The 20,564-nt window shown below is 40.1% G+C and overlaps 1 protein-coding gene across 4 annotated transcripts in view; it reads right to left on the reverse strand.

Moving 5' to 3' along the window:
- Positions 1-20,564, reverse strand: part of GRM8 (glutamate metabotropic receptor 8) — a 588,148-nt gene that overhangs the window by 300,688 nt on the left and 266,896 nt on the right. The window lies entirely within an intron of this gene.

A 20,564-nucleotide genomic window follows, 5' to 3' on the forward strand; every position in this document is an offset into this window, starting at 1 on the left:
TAGTGGCTTTATAGGAGACCGCTGAGCCAGAAACACTTTGGAAATGTAATCTTGTAACTACAATCCACCCACTGCCATACACCAAGGTAAACCTTTGATGGCAGCCAAATATTCCAATGGCCTATGTTTGTTTTAATGGAGTCACAGATTTGCATTTGCAGTAGAAGAAACACCATGCATCAAAAGCTCCCTAGGTTAAATGTTTCTCTTGTGTAGTGCTGAACACCTTCACTTATTAGACATGACAATGAGAATGTGGTTCATATAAAAATATTGTGATGGGTACAGTCAGGCAGCAGTGAACTTGCATGCTTCTCTTGGGATCCATAGCCTTATCTATTCCGATTGCTAAGTACAGCAGTTTAATTAAATTGCCTTCATGATTTAAGTATCTTATTAACATTGTGTTCAATGGGGGAAAATGTGATAATATTCACAGGTGAATTAGCATGGGAGCAGTCAGTGTTTGGTGGAGGGGGAGGCTCAGCAAGGCAATCTTTGGTGCCTCCATCTAAAATTCCCTAGTCCTCCTAAAAGCCATTTCTATGGATATATATATATATATATATATATATATATATATATATATATACACACATACATACATACATACATTGGCTTTACATTTCCCTAGTGTTCCTGTCTCAGAATTCTGGACATTTTCATGTTTGATAATGCATTTAAACCAAGATAATGTACACAAAATCCTGGGTACTTTTGACAAATGTGCATGACTAAATTACTTGTGTGTTTTTTTAAATGTGTTGTGTGTCTGAGGCCATGCTTTTGTCCTTTCCTTTAAGAAAATACCTTCTAGCCATACATTTTGAAACCACAGACACACATTTCTAAGTGAAATTTCTGAAAACTTGACAAAGGACTATGATGAGAGAAGAACATTTGTGTGGATCCTGACAAATATAATAAAAACAAGACAGATATTTTTTGATATCCTAGCTTACCAGGAGTGAAACAAATAAAGGTAGTAGCTGCAGGCAGCAGAAAGAAAGTTAACAGAACTCAACACAACTCTAGAAATATATATGCGCATGCACACAGCGAGGGAGATACTGCTACAGGCATCTCATCCATCTTAGATCCAGTCTGACTGGGTCCCATCTCCATTGTGTACATTGGAATTGGGTTCCCATATTTAGGAATAAAGAAGAAAGATATGTTGTGTAGCTACATCAGTTTAATGTAATTGTGCTGCATCAGTTTAATGTAATTAAAACAAAACCCCAGACAAAGCTATCATCAAATATAATGGGTCTCCAAGGTCAAAGTGCCCCAAATCATTCCATCATGCCGATGCTCATGTCCATATTTAAATGTGTGAGAAAATATGGGATGGAGCTAATTAGAAAGATAAGAAATGGCAGACATGTTCTACATGTGGACCATGAGAAACCGTTCAAGGAAGCATTTCAAGAAGACCATATTTCATGTAACAGTTATTACTCAAGCAGATTTACATCAACATGCTAACTCAACATGATGTAATGCAGGCATGGGAACTATGTGGCCTACTAGATGTTGCTGAATTGCAACTTCCTACACTCTACACCATTGGCTATGCTGGCCAGCATTGCTGGGAGTTGCAGTTCAGTTGCATTTGCAGTCTACAAAATTCCCAGCCATGCTGGAGAGAAACTTTTAAAACATTTGAAATGTGTAAAACAATCAATTCTCCTGTTGAAGTCTCAACAACTGTCCTCATATTTGTACTCCAGGAAAGAAAATATTTTGAATTGATTTTACCAGAACCTTCCACTCATTAATGAATAAACTGCAAGCTTACTATCCGTTCAAAATGAGAATTCTAGACCCAGGCTTATTAAGAAGGGAACTGACAATAAGGCAGCTAGTTTTGTAATGGCTTGATATAAAGCTAATGTGTGATTCTACTTGCAATAGAGTGTGCAGATCTGTACCTTATATCAGAAGATATTGCCTAACTCAATATGGTGCTGAAATGGGCAACCAAAATAATCAGTGTGGATTTTGCTTCCTTTATAAACCACTAAAAGAAAAAATGGGAATCATGAAAAGGAAATACTTTTAGATTTATTTAGCAAAACAGAAGAATTCAAAGATCTGAAAACATTTGGGGTACAATCCTACAGTCATTTATCTGGGAGTAAATTATCATGAACTTAGGTTCTGATTAGGAAAGTGCAGGATTACTTTGTTAAAATAACATTCTAGCTAATAATTCTCTGCTTCAGTACAAAAGTTCATGACCAGGGGAAAATTACTAAGAATTCATAAGAATCTCTATATTACATAGATTATGAAAGGGAAATTCTGTCTGCATCTTCTGCCTCCAGATTGTCAACTGGTGTGTTCATGCAACATTGGCTGGTCAAAACTAGCAGGCATACATCATGGAAAACTCCTCCACAATCAAAGTAAGAATCCCTTTGAAATGATGTCACAGTCCCATATAGAGCAAAGAAGTGAACTCTCAAATCCTTTGAACATCCTACCAAATAACAAGCTGTTTACAGAACTAGTACATAGAGAGATCTTGTAGCAACTTTGAGTCTAACTGAAAGAAAGAAATTGGCAGCATGAGCTTTTGTAGACTTCAGTCTACTACCTCAGATGCATTTGGTAGAGGGGAAGCCAGGCCCAGACATATATATCAACTGTGATGCAAAGAGGTCAAACCGATGCATCTCAATAAATCCAAAGTGAAAAAAAGTAAAGTGATAAAAAAAAGAAAACAGGAGAGGAGAGCTCAGCATTTGTTCCATGATGGGTTATATATTTCAGAGGTTAATAAATCATATACATTCCATATACTATCGTCTATTTACCTAGAATTCCAAATATGCATTTGAACTGAATTAACAGTTATTTTCAACTTGCCAATGATCCCACTGATAGTGGCCTTATAAATGCAATTGGCATTGGTTTTCTGGCATGGCATTCCTATCAGAGAAGTAATTCTTCACTAATTTTGTTCTCAAAGGAAGCAATGAGTAATTTTAGAAATTCTCTTACCGCTGAGAGAAAGTCTTTTAAAATTATGCAGTTTTCAAATCATTTGAAATTCAGGCCTTATTCTGTGCCAACACTGCATGTGGTATTTCTTTGTGCCTAAATGAGCATTGTTTATGCAAGAAGCAGAAATATTATTTTCTGCACAGAAAAGGCTGTATTTGGGATGTATTCTGTGCAAAATGCACAGGAAACAGTAAAAATGATGTTTCTTGGACATAAATACCATGGGCAATTTGGTGCAGCATAAGTCCCAAACTGAACAGATTCTTTTAGTCCACGATTTTCCTTTTTAGAGTTTCCAGACACTCAAGAAACATACTTTTGAAAAATACAGCCAGGAAGAAGCTCCCAAACCCAGTTTTGGCCAATGTAACTAAGTGCTGCCTTAAACAACAGTCAGACGACTGGTCTACTTAGCTCATTGCTGGCTACTCTGATTGATCTTGACTGGTCACAAGTTGTTCCTAGTTCCAGCACCTGTCTCCAATACCTTTTCTTGGAAGTGTCATGAATTACATCTCCAAATTCAAACTTGTAAAGCACGTTTTCTACCATAAGGCAATGACTACCACTTCCGCTTACTCCTATTTTATTCTTCTTTCCTCAATGTCATTCTTGATAATTTCTGAATTACTGATTTAATTTTAATTCTACTGATATAATGCTTCATTATTACTGAGTTCTGCTCCATCTCATCTCAGCTATTTTTGTCTCACCCTGACCCATGACTCCTGACCAACATTCATTTAGAGTCCAATGTCTTTCATGTCCCTAGTGCCTCTTCCAGTGCTTTGAGAAACTTTGCAGCTTAGGCTTTCATGGTGTCATACATTTTAAAAGACAGGTTGACATAATGTATTTAAATAATACTTGAATAACAACATTACCTTTTCTGACACACAGTCAATCAGATAAAGAGATCAGCTATTTCTGAATTAATGGGGCTTCAAAACTGACAATGTATGCTTTGGGAAATACTGAACAGATGTACCATTACTTTTTTTGTTACCCAAGTATTCAGAGCTCTGTGAGAAAAATAAGTCTCTGAAAAGAACATTAAGCTTTCAACCATCCTCTAAAATCATCCAGGCACAGGAAAGAAAACTGATTCTTAAGGAAAAGTGACAGAGGAAGGACAATATGTTACCTCATAAATTTCACTAATAGAATTTTCAGCTACTGCTAGTCATGCAGTGGCTTTTAAGAAAACCATTCCCCTTGCATGTAATAGACCCTGAAAAGTTACAAATGCTTATCTATTATATACTACATTCTGCCATCTATAAAGAATGGATATCTAGGAATAAGAAAAAACACATCCTGTGATATCTGAATAGTTGTTTCCTAGAGTTAATGGCACAAGAGGAACACCACTTCCATCATTACAAAAGTCCATTCAATCATACCTACCCTGGGCATCTTAGTATCTCTGTGCTGAGGGATGTCTTTGACACTAATAAGAACAAATCAAAATGCACTTCAGCCTTCCCACTACATTTATAATAAATTCTGTAAGCTCTCGCCTGACAAACAAAGCAATTGCTTTATCTCTTTATCTTTCTTCTACCCACCCTGTGCATTCAAAGCAAGCAACAGCATATTGATTTACAGGAACCAATCAAAGGGCAAGATCATGTAACAGGAAAACATTAAGCACTGTATTTTAACAGGGTTTGTAGACCTAATCCACAAACACATATGTTATCATTGACTATAAAAAACTAGCATGACTCCATAGCAAGAAAAAGGCAGAAAGGTTTATTTCTGGAAGAGGGACACTGTAAAGAATGCATAGATATAGATGTCAATCAGCCTCAATTTCCCATGGTGGGATGGGGTGGTTGTGGTGGTTCTTATGTGCCTTCAAGTTATTTCTGACCTATGATGATTCTAACATGAACCTATCATGAAGTTTCTTTGGCAAGATTTGTTCAGAGGTGGATTACCTTGGCCTTCCTCTGAACTGAGAAAGTGTGACTTGCCCAAGGTCACCCAGTGGGTTTCCATGGCTGAGCAGAGAACTGAACCCTGGTCTCCAGAACTGTAGTCCCCTGTACCACAAAGGCTGTCTTGGGACTTGGGCAGGAGAAGGAATGCTTAATTGGGTATATTTTAAATGGTGAAAGGTCTTCTCATTCATTCTAAATATATCATTCTATCTTTTGCCGTGTTGCAAATGGAGTCAACACTGAAAAGACTAGTGGTTTGCTTAAAATCAGTTCAGCAAAATTCCATAGGTGGAAGATTTCACTGCATATTGATATATTCATTCAAAAGGTAGCAAATATGTGTTATGTGTAATTCCCTGCCTTACAGGGATATTGTGTGGGTGGCTTACAAGGTGATTTCTTTGAAGGGTTTTGAATATTTTAAAAACTTCAGGCCCGGGCTTCAACAAGTTGCTACCCACCGCATGTACAAAAGGCAACTAGATTGACCATTTAATCTTCTTTCATTCTAATAGAAGAAAGAACTATTTGTTACAGTGCATATAACAGGCTGCAATCCTATATGCAGCCACACACCCTTAATTTCTACTAAACTTAAAGCACTCAAATATAAACATAAAGTGAAAAGTATATATAATTCTTAGCATTCCGAACATGTAAACTGAATGAAACTACAGGTTAAGTAGCAGAGAACAATTATTTTAATTCTGAACACTGTATTTCTGCAACCATGGGGCTAAAATATTTGCTTCTTTGGTTCCCAAATAACACAAGGCATCACAAATACAAATTGATACCTTAGACTGGTGTGGGCAACTTAGGTTCTAGGATCACTTCTGGCCCTCAATTTAACTTCAAAACTCTAGGGTAGGAGATCAGTTCCCATTTCTAGCAAGACTGATCTGCTACTTGTTTAACAATCTGGAATTTGAGGAGTAGGAAGAACACAAGAAAGGGAGAGAGAGAGAGAGAGAGAGAAATGCAGAAACAAAAAAGGGAACAGGGATGAAGGAGTAATTTGCTCACTTTGGGCTATGGGATCTAGAGAGTAATAAGAACAAGAGAGAGCAAAACAAGGATGCAGAAGTTAAAGGGGGGGGGCAAAGGCGCAATTTGCCCACTTTGGGCTCTGCCCATTGCTAACTTTAGCCTTGCCTATCCCTACCAAGAAGACTTTGATAAATGTTCCCTCCCCAGAAACACTATCAAGAGAAGTAAAAAAAGCACCAACACATGCAATCAGTGATTGATAGACAGTCAGATAACCAAGTGCATTTGAGCATGTTGGCTGAGATCCAACAACATGCTGGTGGAGCATAAGTATTCGTCAGCATACTTGCAGGAAAGGACAGCAGCAACAGGAGCTGTTATCTCTGCCTTGCTATTCTCCTCACTGTGCAGCAATAGCCAGTGAGCTAGCATCTCTCTCACTGATCACTGAAGTTATGAAGGGTACCCAAGGTCATAACAGATACTCTTGATCATCTAGAGAAGAGGGACTAACCTTTGCCACTAGTATTATTTCTGTACTTTCTTTCTTATTTCTGAAGAATAACTTAAATGTGCCCAGGCACACTGATAGAACTGGCCAATGGCAGGCGACAAAGAGCTGCACTTGGCAACTCTCCCAGCTGTTGTTGAGCACTCAGGTGGGGTCTTTGCAGAAGGAGGTACTGAATACCTTTTTGTACAGCATGAAAAATACACACATAGGTGTAAATCCTAGTTACCTTGGTTTCTCATCAATAGGATGCCAAGAAATCTCTTCTCTTTTCTAACTGACCACAACCATCAGCAACAATGTCATGATGATGCTACATAGGAGTCCATGATATTTATGCAATCATATTCTGCTACCAGTGAACAATAATTTCTCATCAAGAATCTGTAGCCATGAAGATACAAAGTCAACTTCATACAGTCAGATGTAAGTTCAATGTCAATATTTCAAGGTATTTATGAAAAAGGATCATCTTAGGAACATTGTGCGCATAGTGACCTGAAGCTTAGGGCAAGTCTACATGCAAGTGTATTATATGCATTTCTGCAGATTGCCACAAATACTCTGGTAAAAGCCACAAATGCCCCATTCCCACTGGGCATACAAAGCAACGTATATCGCTGCGAGTCTGGATCGGATCAAGTTTCTGAGTCGTATTCGAATCAAGTCCATCGTTCCCATTACAAAAGGGAGCAAACAGACTCGATTTTTCTTGACCCATGTTCTCGTTCCCATTGATATTTCTCTGTTGTAGTTTGATGTGGGTTATTTTGTTCCTTGTTCCCATTGCCTTTCTGGATCCGTTTTTTAAAAAGCTTTCAATCAAGCGCTTAGGCGATTAGATGTCACAGTGACGTCTAATCCCCCCTTCTTCTTCAAACCACCCCAATATGCAGCAGCCAGCCACCCCTTTTCTGCCTGAAAAAAGGAAATAAGGCTGGATGCAGGAGCCACATTCAGGGCTTTGGGTTTTCTCTCCCTCTCTCTCTCTCTCTCCTTCCCACTCACAAAAAGTTTTCGCCAGCCTACCTTTCTCCATATCCCTTCTCTTTCTTTCTTTTCCCCTCCCTCTCCAAAAAAACCAGTGTAACTTTTTCTTTTTTTTAAAAAAAATAAAGTTTTACACACTCGAATATTTATTATTATTATTATTATTGTTGCTGTTGTTGTTGTTATTTGCAAAGAGAGGGAGAGAAGGATGGTTCTGTGGGGAATTTGAAGAGAAAAAAAGTTGAGGGGTTGGATAGGTACATAAACAGAGAGGGAGTTGTATTTCTTAGCATTCCTCCCTTTATTTTGGGGGGGGGGGGTGGCTAGGCAGCCTAAGGCCCTTTTATTAAAGTTGGGAGCCTCGGGGTTTTCCACAGCAGAAAGAGGCACCCACTTGCAACCCAATGGGGCTCCTTGCGAGCAAGAGCCTCAGGTCCAGCATTCCCGCCTCAGGAGGATTTGGGGAAAGGCATTTCCTTCCCAGTAAGCCCCCACAAAGCTGAGGAGAGATTGAGTGAGGAGGCTCCTGGCCTCCATAGGTCTCCTCCCGAGCAGGGGGACCCTTCTTCTTCAAACCACCCCCATATTCAGCAGCCAGCCACCCCTTTCCTGTCTCAAAAAAGGAAACAAGGCTGGATACAGGAGCCACGTTCAGGATTTTGGGGTTTTTCTCTCTCTCTCTTTCCTTTCTGCTCACAAAAAGTTTTTGCCAGCCTCCCTTTCTCCATATCCCGTCTCCTCTTTCCTTTCTTTTCCCCTCCCTCTCCAAAAAACCCAGTTTAACTTTCTTCTTTAAAAACAAAAGTTTTATACACCGCTGGGGAAAGGCTACGTGAACGGGAAAATGGCTCTGGGAATGCCAGGAAAGAACAAAACTGGTGACACCCCCAGGACAGCCCCGTGAACATTGCTCCTCCCCCGATTCAGAAACCCTTGTCATTCCTATTAATTTGCTGTGGATCCGACACGGCAGCTGCAAAAAAAAAAAAAAAAAAAAAAAATCCTCTGGAAAAGTGGTGTCAGGATAACCGGGTTATCCACTGTTGATTCAGGTTTTAGCTAGAGAAATCGATCAAGTTGTATCTGATAGCTTGCTATTCGACTAGACTGGGGAGCATTTTAATCATATAGACTAGCCCTTATTCATAGTTTAATCAGGAGCAGATCTATTGAACCATAATTTCTCTGTCCATCACTTATGTAAATCCCATTGATTCAATACATCTATTCCAGTTGGAACTACCAATACGAATCAATGCTCAAAGACAATGTCTCCCCACTTAAGGGCACCATAGCACCATGTAGCCTTCTCTCATATTATTCTCTGACTGTTTTCACATGCACCTTTTAAATCATCACTTATTTTACTCATCCAAATTTGAACAGGTGTGAAAAAGGCAAATTAATTCATAGTCCTATTTGAATTTTAATATACTGTATCAACATTTCTTGAATCAATATATAGGATTAGTACTCACTTAGAAATTATGACCCTATTAAATTTGACCAAAGAACTAATTATTAGGCTGAATCTCAAGATTCTACATAATTGTCAAATAGTAATTTATACTCCCATCAGGGGAACAGCCATACATCTACACAATGTAACATATGCAGTACTGGAAATGCACGTCAAAACACAATAAAAGATTTATAGACTACAAAGAAGAACATAATAATAATGTTCATTTTTCATGTGTGTCAAACACTGATGATGCAGAAGGACAGCACAACTTTTATACGAGCAAAATTGTACATAAGTAAACACAGAACAAAGTTTGACTTCAACAGGACTTACTAATAGATGAGTCTAGAATTACAGTTCAATTGAGGGATATACCAGGTCACTGTGATGATTGTTAGTGCTTTTTCAGACATCCACACTGGCAAACCTATAGCATTATTTGGATTTATTGTTCTACAGCTTTAAAAAGCAACTTTATTTGATAAAGAGATAGAAAATATTATTTTGTAACCCATTAAATATGAAAAACGTTTGGTACTTTTAAGTATATAGTTTGTAGGAGATTGTTAGATGTTAAATGTAAGAAAAGGCAACATAAAATATATGCACATTTTGAGATAATATGACATTTCTGGAAAAACTGAAAAAATAATGCCTATTCAAAATATGTTTTCACAAAGATGTTAGCTAAAAAAAGGAACCTATCTGTTTCCTCCTTCTAAATTTAAATTGTGAATACTAAAACTATTGTTCCCAATGCAATAAATTTGGCGTGACTTTTTTGCAACACTACTTATGCTACAAATATAGGTTGGAAACATTCTGATATTATTAGTTGCTGCCAATGGATGCAAGACTTCTTAGAAGGGATGTCTGATCTGAAAAAGTGCATGTAGCAAAGGTTCTCAAGCACCCAATGTAGTTATTTAACTCTGCTCCCAGCTCAGAGCTTTGAATGTAATGTTTTCATTTTTGGTATAATAGGGACACAGAATGATAGAGTTGGAAGGGGTGCTGTGGGACACTGGGTCTAACCCTTTGCTCCATGAAGGATCTCTTTCTGGAGCATCCCCAACCAGTGTCCAGCCTCTTTTTTTTGAAGACATCCAGAAAAGGAGCCCCTACCACATGATGTTTCTTTTGCAAATAAAATACTGATTGGTAATAATGCTACTTTTTCTGTGAAATTAACCATATTTATTCTGGTCCCTTTGTAGGTCTGAAAACGTCTGAGGCCCAGCCGCTGGTATGAGTCCCTCCCTCCAGATTCCAACTAGGATTGCACTGGCTTCTGGAGGAGAATAAGAAGAATCAGGCACTTCTCCATCATGCCTGGACCCCAGTGACTGGTAAGAGCCCCTTCCCCAACACTGCTTTGACCACAGTGAGAAGAAAAGAGCAGCCAGCAACTGATGACCTTAATCTCTATTTGCCATCCTTTCTTCTTGTGTGTTTTACTTTATTTAGAGTATAAGCTTTAGGACAGGGAACTGTCAAATTATCAATTTGTAAGGTGCTTTGGGAGGCTTTCTGACAGAAAGACTAAGAATAAATACATTATACAAATAACCATGCCTTGAGGGACATTCTGAAGGGAGGTTTTGAAATCTTAGGCCATTTTCTTAAAGAACTGGGCATTTGCAGGACTGAGATAAGCAGAGCCCTGTTTACACTGGGCAAAGTAGGCTGCCAGTAGATGTCTGCTTGCTTCCATCATATCTGCAATCATTCAAAGAAGGCATTTCTTTTCTTGGTGCTGCCATTCAGATGATCACAACAGCCAACATTATTGTTCTCGTTGGCAGAATTAAGCAAGCAAGTTCTCCCCAGAAAGTGGAAGTTTAGCTCTGACAAAAAGTCCTAAACAGAAATATAGCAGCAAGGTGAGTTCAGTTCGTTTACTGTGTCTGCTTGAAAATATGACCTCCAGCTGTTTCCTGTTGCCAGACGTACAAGACATGCCAATTTAAAGGCTTTCATTCCAATTACAAAAACAATGTGAAGAGCTGCTTATTTGCATTTAGTCTCATCATTTTAAACAAAAAGTGCCTTCATAATATGACTTAGCTCTGTATGGTTTAAGTTACACTAAGCTACTAATAGGACTAAGAATATCTCTGATCAGTTATCATAAATGGACCCTAATTCCCTCATATATGAATCTGAAGTAAGTAGATGTAGCTCATTAGAGCCCCAAACTAGTCTTGCTTTCATTAAATAGGCAAGGTGATGTCAGCCCTTGGTTCTAAAAATAATGTTGCTTCTTGCATTTTGAAGGGAAGAATCCAGTCTTTTGCCTAAGTTCTCAAGTGTTGCATTTACCTCCCTTATTTCCTAGACTCCACAAATATCTCTAATGTTGATACTACAGGAGATTCTCATTGCATGGTTTGTGCATGAGCAATGAACTGTACAATTACAAAATAACTACCAAATAATATAATATAGCAGATGATCTACTGGAATTCTTTGTGTTTAAAAATACAGGCCTTTATATGGGGAAGCATGCAGCGCTTGATTCCCAAGCTCTCCAGCCACATTTCTTGAGAAATAGGATATTTACAATATTGGATGCTCCGCTATGAAATTCTGGTATTAAAGAAAATAACTCAAAAATATTTTTAAAAGGTTTGAATCACAGTGGGATGGAGCATTTTTGTGCACATTTTTCTGGGACCTTTAATTTCTCCCTCACAGTTGAGTTGAGTGTAGCCTGCTGATGGGGCCATCCTTCAAAACAGCAGCAGTACCATGATAAACGAGGAAAGGATAGGAAGGAGTATTTAGTTTTATGGGCAACTTCTTCTAACCCAATCAGATACTATTGAGTTTATCTTTCATATTCTTTGTCAGTTCTGGGAAGTAAGGCCTTTGATTGCATGCAGGGTTGTTTCACCCAGATTACTCACATGGGAGACAGAGGAGGATATGATCTTATTCATTCATTCATGACTGTTCCTACTAGAGGAACCATGGGTCAAAACCACCTCCAAAATCAAAACTTATATATAGCTCTTATGACACAAGTATTTTATATACACAGGTTTCTCTTCATCCAGTCCCTTCTTCACTGGGGTGGCTGACGCAGCCAACACACAGCATACTCCTGCCTGAAACAAAAGGCAGCATGGCAGTCACAGTTTTGGATGGTAACTCTAATGTCAGAGGGAAATCTGTTCTATTTTAGTCTAGAATTTGAAAATAGGTAACAGACGTCTCAGACTGACAGCCTAAAAGAGCTGCCATCAGGCTGATCTGGGGCGAGGTGTGCACATGATGCACACCCCTGGATTGTGCAGAGGCTGCACCAGGGCTGCCTAATGCAGCCTAAACCCGGCCACAAAAGAAGTGGTTTCTTACCATTCCTTTTCACGGTTCTTCCCAAACCCATCTTTGCACACTATTGTCTCTGAGGTGGGGACAGTAAGCAATGAGGGGACAGGCAGGCAGCAGGAAAAGCCAAGAGCTGGGTGCAGAACACAGTAAAAGCAGTGCATGGTGACTGAGGAAAAGAAACAGTGAAAGACCTGTGAGAAGCCATAAGAGTTTATCACACAGGAAGTGTGATAATGGGAACTTTCATTAATAACAATGTTTTTTTCTGAGGCTTCCCCACGAACGCTTCCGCAACAGAAGGAAAGCGGGAAGTCTCTATGACATTTCAGAAGTGCAATGGATGATCCCATCTCCGGCGCTTCTGAAACATTTGGGAAATGCTTGGGCAGCATTTGAGCAGTGGTAAGTACACTGTGTGATAAACTCCATAGTGGCAAACAGTGTGAGAAGCAGCAATGGTGGGCAAGAAGTGGAGAGATGCATGTCTCTCTATCTACTCTTTTAATCTAGGGCCTCATTTTGATTCAGGCCTTGTCTGCAATGGCCATAGGTCTGGGGTCAGTTAGGAGCATTATGCTTCAGAACTGGGTCCAGATTGGCCAAAATGGTTACCGCATGCACAATGTTGTTTGTATGGGCCAGCTAGGCTGACCCAGCATCAACATGCCTAGTCCATCCCCTGTACCCAGAGCTGTGGTTGCCACTTCCATACCAATAGAATTCCAGGGACAGGCTACCTGACTTCTCCTGAGGATGGGCTTGCCCATGCAATCAATGAGAAGAGAGAGGAGAGGGACACCTTATCATATGGCTAGGGCCTCCAGAGATAGACACTGGTTGCACAGACTAGCCCACACTCAGGACTGTGGTGGCACAGTCGGCCTGTCCACAGATCCCCTGCAGGTATGGAAGCAGTAGCTGCAGCTTCAGGGACAGGCCATCTTCCTTCCCTGCACTGATTAGTGTGGAGAAGGGGAATGGCATGGCCTCTGGTGTGCAAACATCATGTTGACCCAATTCAGACCCAATCTAGCCATTCACATGCCACAAACCCCTGTGCTAACCCCAGGGTTTCAGAGAAACATTGACTTTCCTGTGACTTTGCCAGCTCTGGAACAAAGTCACATTAACACGGAAAACAGTATTCCCCTAGACGCTGCTATGCATTGTGCAAACTGGCAGCCTCAGCCTCAGGGTAAGGATGGATTCTTTCACCCATGCAAACAAAGCCCCTAGACTAGGGACACCAGAGTATATCTAGAATGTATAATTATAGCAGTGCAATGGATCCATCATCTGGAATCCTATGTTTGTATTTTGGTGAGGTACTTAAAATTACCTAGTCCACTCCCCTGCACTACACCATTAGAACTCTCTGGTACAAAATTCTACGTACTTCATGAAATTACAAATTCCAGGATTCTATGTGATAGAGCCACAGGAGTTATAGTGGCATCAAATTTCTGTAATTTTGTTGGGTGGACGCAACCCTGGTTAAACAGTACCACATGAAGAATTCCCTGAAGAAGTCCACATGAAGGAGTTAACATAGGGCATTAATGTGAAAGAGGTCTAAAAACCAATTTATTCATAACTAAACTAGCCCTGGGGAGAAGAAAAAAGAGCTGTCGTTGAAAAGCTGGAGGAAGTCTGAAGGTTTCTTCCCAGTTGATGACTGAATTTATAGACACTGGGATGAAACAGATGGCCCAAATGCAGCGTGGCAGTGGCGATACTAGGGTTAGGGAGCGCGCACCAACCGCATGGTCCCTAACCCTAATATGTCCCCGTGGCATTTTGATGGTGGCCTCCTGTCCACACAGGGGCCGCCATCTTTACGTAAGTGACATGCAGCATCCACATATAGCTGTGTATTGCTTACATTATGAGTGTGCCATTGGTGCACTCTTGACATCTGCCCAGCGGTACAAAAAGAACCCGGGTTTTCTGGGTTCATTTTACTCCAGATGGACGCTGGTGGGTACGGCATCCCTCCAGAGGGAAATAGGCCACCAGCAGACCACCTTTTTGAGGCGGTCTGTCTCACATTACTGATAGGAAAAGGCTCAAAGAATAAGCAGGTTGAGAAAGACATCATAGTTCAAAGAAAAGTCAGTGAGTGGGCAGTCAGTTTTCCAACAGCCAACAGCAGAAAACTGTCAAGGAAAAGACAACAGGGGCAAGTCAACTGAAGTTGAAAAGACACCTTGCTACCAAACAGCAAACTGCAACAGTTTTAAACTTCCAGGTTGTTGTTGTTGTTTTTTTTAAAAAAATGTACCTCATCTATTCATTAAATAATGCCCAAGTTGGTTAACATACCCTGAAAATTTTCCCATCCCAAATGATGAAGTTGGCCTCATACAGGTAAAGGAAAGGATAAGGATAGAAGATTTTTTTCTGTGCCCCACTTGGTCCCCACTGATGATGTATATATACACATGCTTTAAAGTACCCTGTCAATTTATGGTGCCTCATGAATTCAGCCAAGGAATACTCAGAAGTAGTTTTCCATTTCCTTCCTCTGAAATAAAAGGACCACAGCACCTGAGATTCCTCTGTGGTCTCCTGAGGTCTAACAAATCCTGTTTACCTTCCATGAGCAGACAGAATTTAGTGCCTTTGGGTCATTTTAGGCAGCCCTGCTGATGCTACCACCAAATTGGCAATCCCAGAAGCATGCTGGAAATGCAGCTCAACTTGTAAAAAGGGTATGCAGAGCATGCTTTTCTACTTTAAATGGGACAGCCGTGCTTATTTACCTGGCTTCCTGCTTTTACAGATCAAAATATCTACAGCATCATCAGCTCAGGTATCGCCACCTATGCTCCAGCAAGGAGCATAGTTATAGAGCAAAATATCTACAGCATCACCAGCTCAGGTGTCGCCACCTGAGGTGCAGTTGAAGAACTACAATTTGGCATAGTTGACAAAGGCTCAGCTGGGCTGGATGGAGGAAGCGGAGGCAAACAACAGAAACAGGGCAGCAATTCATCCCTTAGCAACCTTGCCAGGTGGAGGAAACAAGACTGGTGAAGCTGAGGAATGCAGCAACTTGGTCCTTAGCAGTATCGCAATAGCAATAGCATGTAAATTTCCATACCAGTTATCAGTCAAGGGCGACTGTGAAGGCAGTAGCAGCAGCAAAGGCCATGCCACTGGCAATAACTGCCAGGTTGCTCCCCTCTTGTCTCCCAGCCCGGAAGAGACAGAAGCAGTAACTTCCATCGTCATGGTCATTGCTGGACACCACCACCACCACCAAGAGCTGAATTTCCGTGGTCAGCTTTGCCTCTCACCTCAACTGGCTTAGCCGAGCCTTCACTATCCATGTCAAGAGGAGGTGCTCGAGCTAGTGGTGATTCTGCTTCAGCTCAACCCCATGCAAATCCCTCAGCTAAGCCATTGAGAGGCTGAGGGCCAACAGCCAGTAGCTGGGTAGGGTTCAGAGAAAGAGAGGTGAGGAAATGGCAGACATGACACTGAAAGACACTGGCCATAATGGAAGCAGCAACAGTGGGTACAGCTACTTTGAGAACAGCCACTGTGAGGGCAGAAGGAGGACAGTGGTCCCGTTTTTTATCTATGAAATGTCAGATTGTATGGTGCAGAGAGTTTAAGTTGTTTTCCTTTCTTTTCTTTTTTGCTATTGCTGCAGTAACAGCAGGTTTGGCAGTTACTGGGGTTCCTCCATTCCCTATAAACTGCCTGACTCTGCTCTATCAGAACATCTGTTCCCATCAGGGACTGAAGAAATCATGCAGGGAGACTTCTCCTCAGCACAAATGACACACACAGAACATCCTTTTCCCATTGGGGATTCTGGGAATGGCTAAAGAATAGCTAAAACTCTCATTTAAACTCTGTGACTACAATGTAAATGATTCTCCCATGATTATGCTGAAATTATCTGGCAACCTGCTACTTTCAACAGAAATCTACAAAGCTTCTTCTCATTTTTCTATTTCCCTGACAATATGTCACTTTTCAATCTGGATACTCTCTCTGGTTTCTTTAAAAAAAAAAATAGTGCTTAGTTTTCTGTACAGTTAAAAATCCCAGGGGTTTGTTGTCCCTACAGAACCTTTATCCAATCCCCTAAGACTTTGACTAATATCATGTTATTTGTTGACTGTGCACTATGCAAAGCCAGTGCCCTGATGTAGTTAAATGGGAGGAAAAAATTAATAATTTATCATAGTTTACTTTGAAAGCCTCAAGAAGCACTCAGCATCTAGGATACTGAAGTATATTGTACTTTTATGGATGATAGATGCCGGTATCATCTTTTATGAGTCCAAGATGGGGCTGAACTTTGCTGAATGAAATGTTTTGCTAGTATAACATGAAATGTGTGACAGTGTGGGTGTGTTTTTCCAAAGGGTATAGTATACATACAAATTCTTTCACCTTTGAAGGAGCAGCAGTGCCAGAAGATGATGAAGAAGATGTGTCACCCATGACCATCTCCATGAGGAACAGCATATGCTAAGAAATAACCACAAGAGCTCTTCTCACCACCAGCAGAACTAATGAAAAATCTCATTCTCAAAAGTTTGCAGAAAAAGCAAACACTCTTCTTGTATTTTTTTTTAACTCCTCGCTGTTTGTGAAAATGAAAGCTAGCTTTCACAGCTCTGAAAGTGAGAGGCTGAAGAAAGACCTGAGCAGCAGCAGAGAAGGGATGTACATGACTGAGGATCACACAACCTGAAAAAAAGTTGGCACACACTGTTTCTGAAAACGACCTAATCCGATTTAAGGAGTCAAATTCTTTGACGGAAGTCCTAGTCTATTCATTAGGTGTGCATAAAACCAAAGCTGCATTCCCAAGATTGTGATGATACTATTTACTTTTCCTTGAGCTATAAGGCTTTTTTGTATCAGCCATATCCAGCGATAAAATCTGATAATCTACCTCAGCTGCTGCATACTTTGGCTTGCAGGCTTTATGTTCTTTTGGCAAAGGAGAGATAAGTATACCAAAAGCAACACTGTGCCCCCCCCCCCCCCGTCCCACTTTTCTTAATGAGTAAGCAATAGTGGCAATTACCTAAATACATGGAGGGGGGACCAGCTGCCACTACCATAATCCTTTTATCTATACACTGATGACCTAGATAGCCTTATACCTCAAGGATTACACCCAAGCAAGATCCTGTTTTTTAGCTACTTAGTCAATTGACCTATTTTCTGGTTTCTTAACAACAAAAGAAGAACCCTCCTGAATGAGCCCAAAGTTTTGGTGATCACTCCCAGCCTCTGGAATTTCGTTGCAATCTCAAACAGACTCTGTGTCTATTAATGGCAGGCCAAGTGCTTTTTAATTCTGACAGACCTTTGTCACTTAAGCAATCTTGGTCCTGAAGGAAGTTTTATCTGTTTGTGTGTATGAATGGGCCCAGGCTCTGAGATCATCAGAAGAGGCCCTTCTCTCAGTCCCACTACCATTGCAAGAAGGTTTGGTGGGGACATGAGAGATGGCTTTCTTGGTGACTACCCCTAGTCTCTGGAATTTCCTTCCAAGGGAGGCCAGAATGCCCTCTTCCTTGTATCCTTCTGTCAGCAGGCTAAAACCTTTTTATTCTGACAGGCTTTTAAAACAGAGATTTTAGAGACTGGACTAGGGCAGTGGTTCTCAACCTTCCTAATGCCGCGATTCTTTAATACAGTTCCTCATGTTGTAGTGACTCCCAACCATAAAACTGCAGTGTCTCAGTTCCTATCATCGGAAATATGTGTTTTCCAACGGTCTTAGGCGACCCCTGTGAAAGGGCCATTCAACCCCTAAAGGGGTTGCGACCCACAGGTTGGGAACCGCTGGACTAGGGTGTAGTGTACTGTTTTAATTGTACTGTTTGTAAACTTTTATCTTACTTTATTGCATTTCATTTTTTACTGTGTGGTGTGGTTTAATACTATGATAGTTTAATCTATTTTAATGCTCACTTTTGGTATGTTTTAATTGTATTTGGCCCAGTTTAAAAAGGGGCTGAAGACTTTTTTATTCAAGCAGGCATACCCCTGCTGTGCACCCCGAACAACCCCACCCTCTTCTATTCGTCAGCAATGGCAAGCTGGCTGGAGCTGTTTTATTGTTATTTTAATTGAATGTATATTTTATAGTGTGTATTATTGTATTGTGTTGTATTTGTGAAATGTTGTACACCGCCCTGATTTTGTAGAAGGGCGGTATATAAATAAAGCTTTTATTATTTATTATTATTATTATTATTAAATTGTAAGCCACTTTGGGGGAAAAGTGGGATCATCATCATCCTCTTCTTCCACTACAGTGGTTTTCAAAATTGGCAGCATGTGTCCATGGTAAGGCCACAAACAGAACATCAAAACAACAGTTCTTCTCTGTTCTTTGCCCCTAGTGTAGCAACTGGTAATCTAAATTCCTTCAAACTCTAAAGTCTCAACAGCTCTCCTTTCTTCTTTGTGCCTAATGTAACAACTAGCTAATCCAAATACCTTTGTAAGACAAAGTGTAATTTAGCTAAGAAGCAGGAAAGGAGAACCTGTTATCCTCCAGATGCTGTTGAATTTCAATGATAAGGCTGAATGGTGCTAATTTAATATCTGGAGGACTACATAACCTTGATATTAAGTCTCATATCACTAATAAACTAATTAACCATTTTTTCCCTAATTTCTTTTTAAAGCCATATAAAACTGCATAGTCATCACCAGTTTTTGTAGAGGTAACCTCCTTAATGTATGTACTGCACTGAAGGATTAGTTTCTTTTATTTGTTTTGCTTCTTCTGATACTTAATTTCTTCATGTTATGAGAGATGGGTGGGAATCAAAGTATGCACCTTCTCCACACTATGCACAATGTATAAACATCATCAAATAGATTTATTTTCATGAATGCAGCACACTACACACGTTGATAGTCTCAAAGCCCTGCCTAGTGACTGTCTCACTGATCATTTTGTGCTTTTAGATCTATTCAAAGAAAGGTACTAGATCTGCAATGTTTAGCTTATTATTAACTTCAGTGAGTCTGCCCTGAGTATGACTCACTATCAGTTTAACTCACTGTCTGAACTTTCAAGTTGTGATTATGTATTACTGTACCATATACACTTGTTTGCACTGTTTTAACAAAACTTAGCATGGAAGTATCCATCCAGTTTTCAGAGTTCTTCTTGTTGTTGTTGTGTCTTCCACTTGTTTCCAACTTATGGTTACCCTAAGGTGAATCTACCACAAGTTTTTCTTAGCAAGGTTTGTCTAGAGGAGGTGTGCCTTTGTTTTTCTGTGAGGCTGAGAAAGTGTTACTTGCCCATGATTGAGAGGGGATTCGAACCCTGGTCTCCCAGTGTCCTAGTCCAATGCACAAACCACTATACCACACTGGCTCTCAGATTACAAAGGTGAACATCCAATTGCTAGTACCATCTAGAGCTGACTTACTGAATTAGTGCATTTGACATAAGTGCAGACAATTCAGAAACTGATTCTATGAGTTTACTGTAGCAAAGTCTTTTAATTATAGATATGAGAATTACACATTTGGTTATATAATATGGCATAATGTTAAATAATAATTGTATTAGGTATCTGTATGTTATTTTATTTTAAACTTAAGACCTATTTTCTTATGGCAGAGCTTTTAAAAAATGATGCTGAAAACAAATGTAAACTGCTGTCATGTGACTTCAAGGCATTTCTGACTTATGGCAACTCTAAAGTGAAACTATCACAGAGTTATCATGGCTAGATTTATTTAGAGGGGTTTTCCTATTCTTTTCTTCTGGAGCTGAGAAAATGTCACCTGCTCATGTTCACCCAGTGTGTTTCCATGGCTGAGTGGGATTTGAACCCTGGTCTTCAGAGTTGTAGTGCAATGCTGAAACCACTACATCATGCTGTACTGATGACAAAAAGCATTTCTTTAAAAATACTGCTTGCAATAGGGAAAAGCCCTCCATTAATGCCAAGAAAAGATTTGTTTCCCCATGCAAAGAAAGGGGTTTCCTATCCTGGGTGTAAAGGATTTCAGATTCATTTTAAACAGAGCCAACAGGGCAACACAGAGCTGTTCCAGTTGAGAGGGTTGGATTTGAACCCTGGTCTCCACAGTTCTAATCCAACACTCAAATCACTATACCACAGTGGCCTTCGCTGTAAATTGACTGTTCTTTATATTATGTTCCCAGCCAAATCTCTGAATTTCCATTTCCTTCGTGTATTTTTCTTTGGGAATCTTTACCATCTCTCACACGTGCATTTTGTAGATTGTAAGCCCTCTGGGCAAAGACTGTGTTACATTATCTTCATTTCACACAGATCCCATC

Source organism: Sceloporus undulatus, chromosome 5, assembly GCF_019175285.1.
Source record: "Sceloporus undulatus isolate JIND9_A2432 ecotype Alabama chromosome 5, SceUnd_v1.1, whole genome shotgun sequence".
Classification (NCBI taxonomy): Eukaryota; Metazoa; Chordata; class Lepidosauria; order Squamata; family Phrynosomatidae; genus Sceloporus; species Sceloporus undulatus.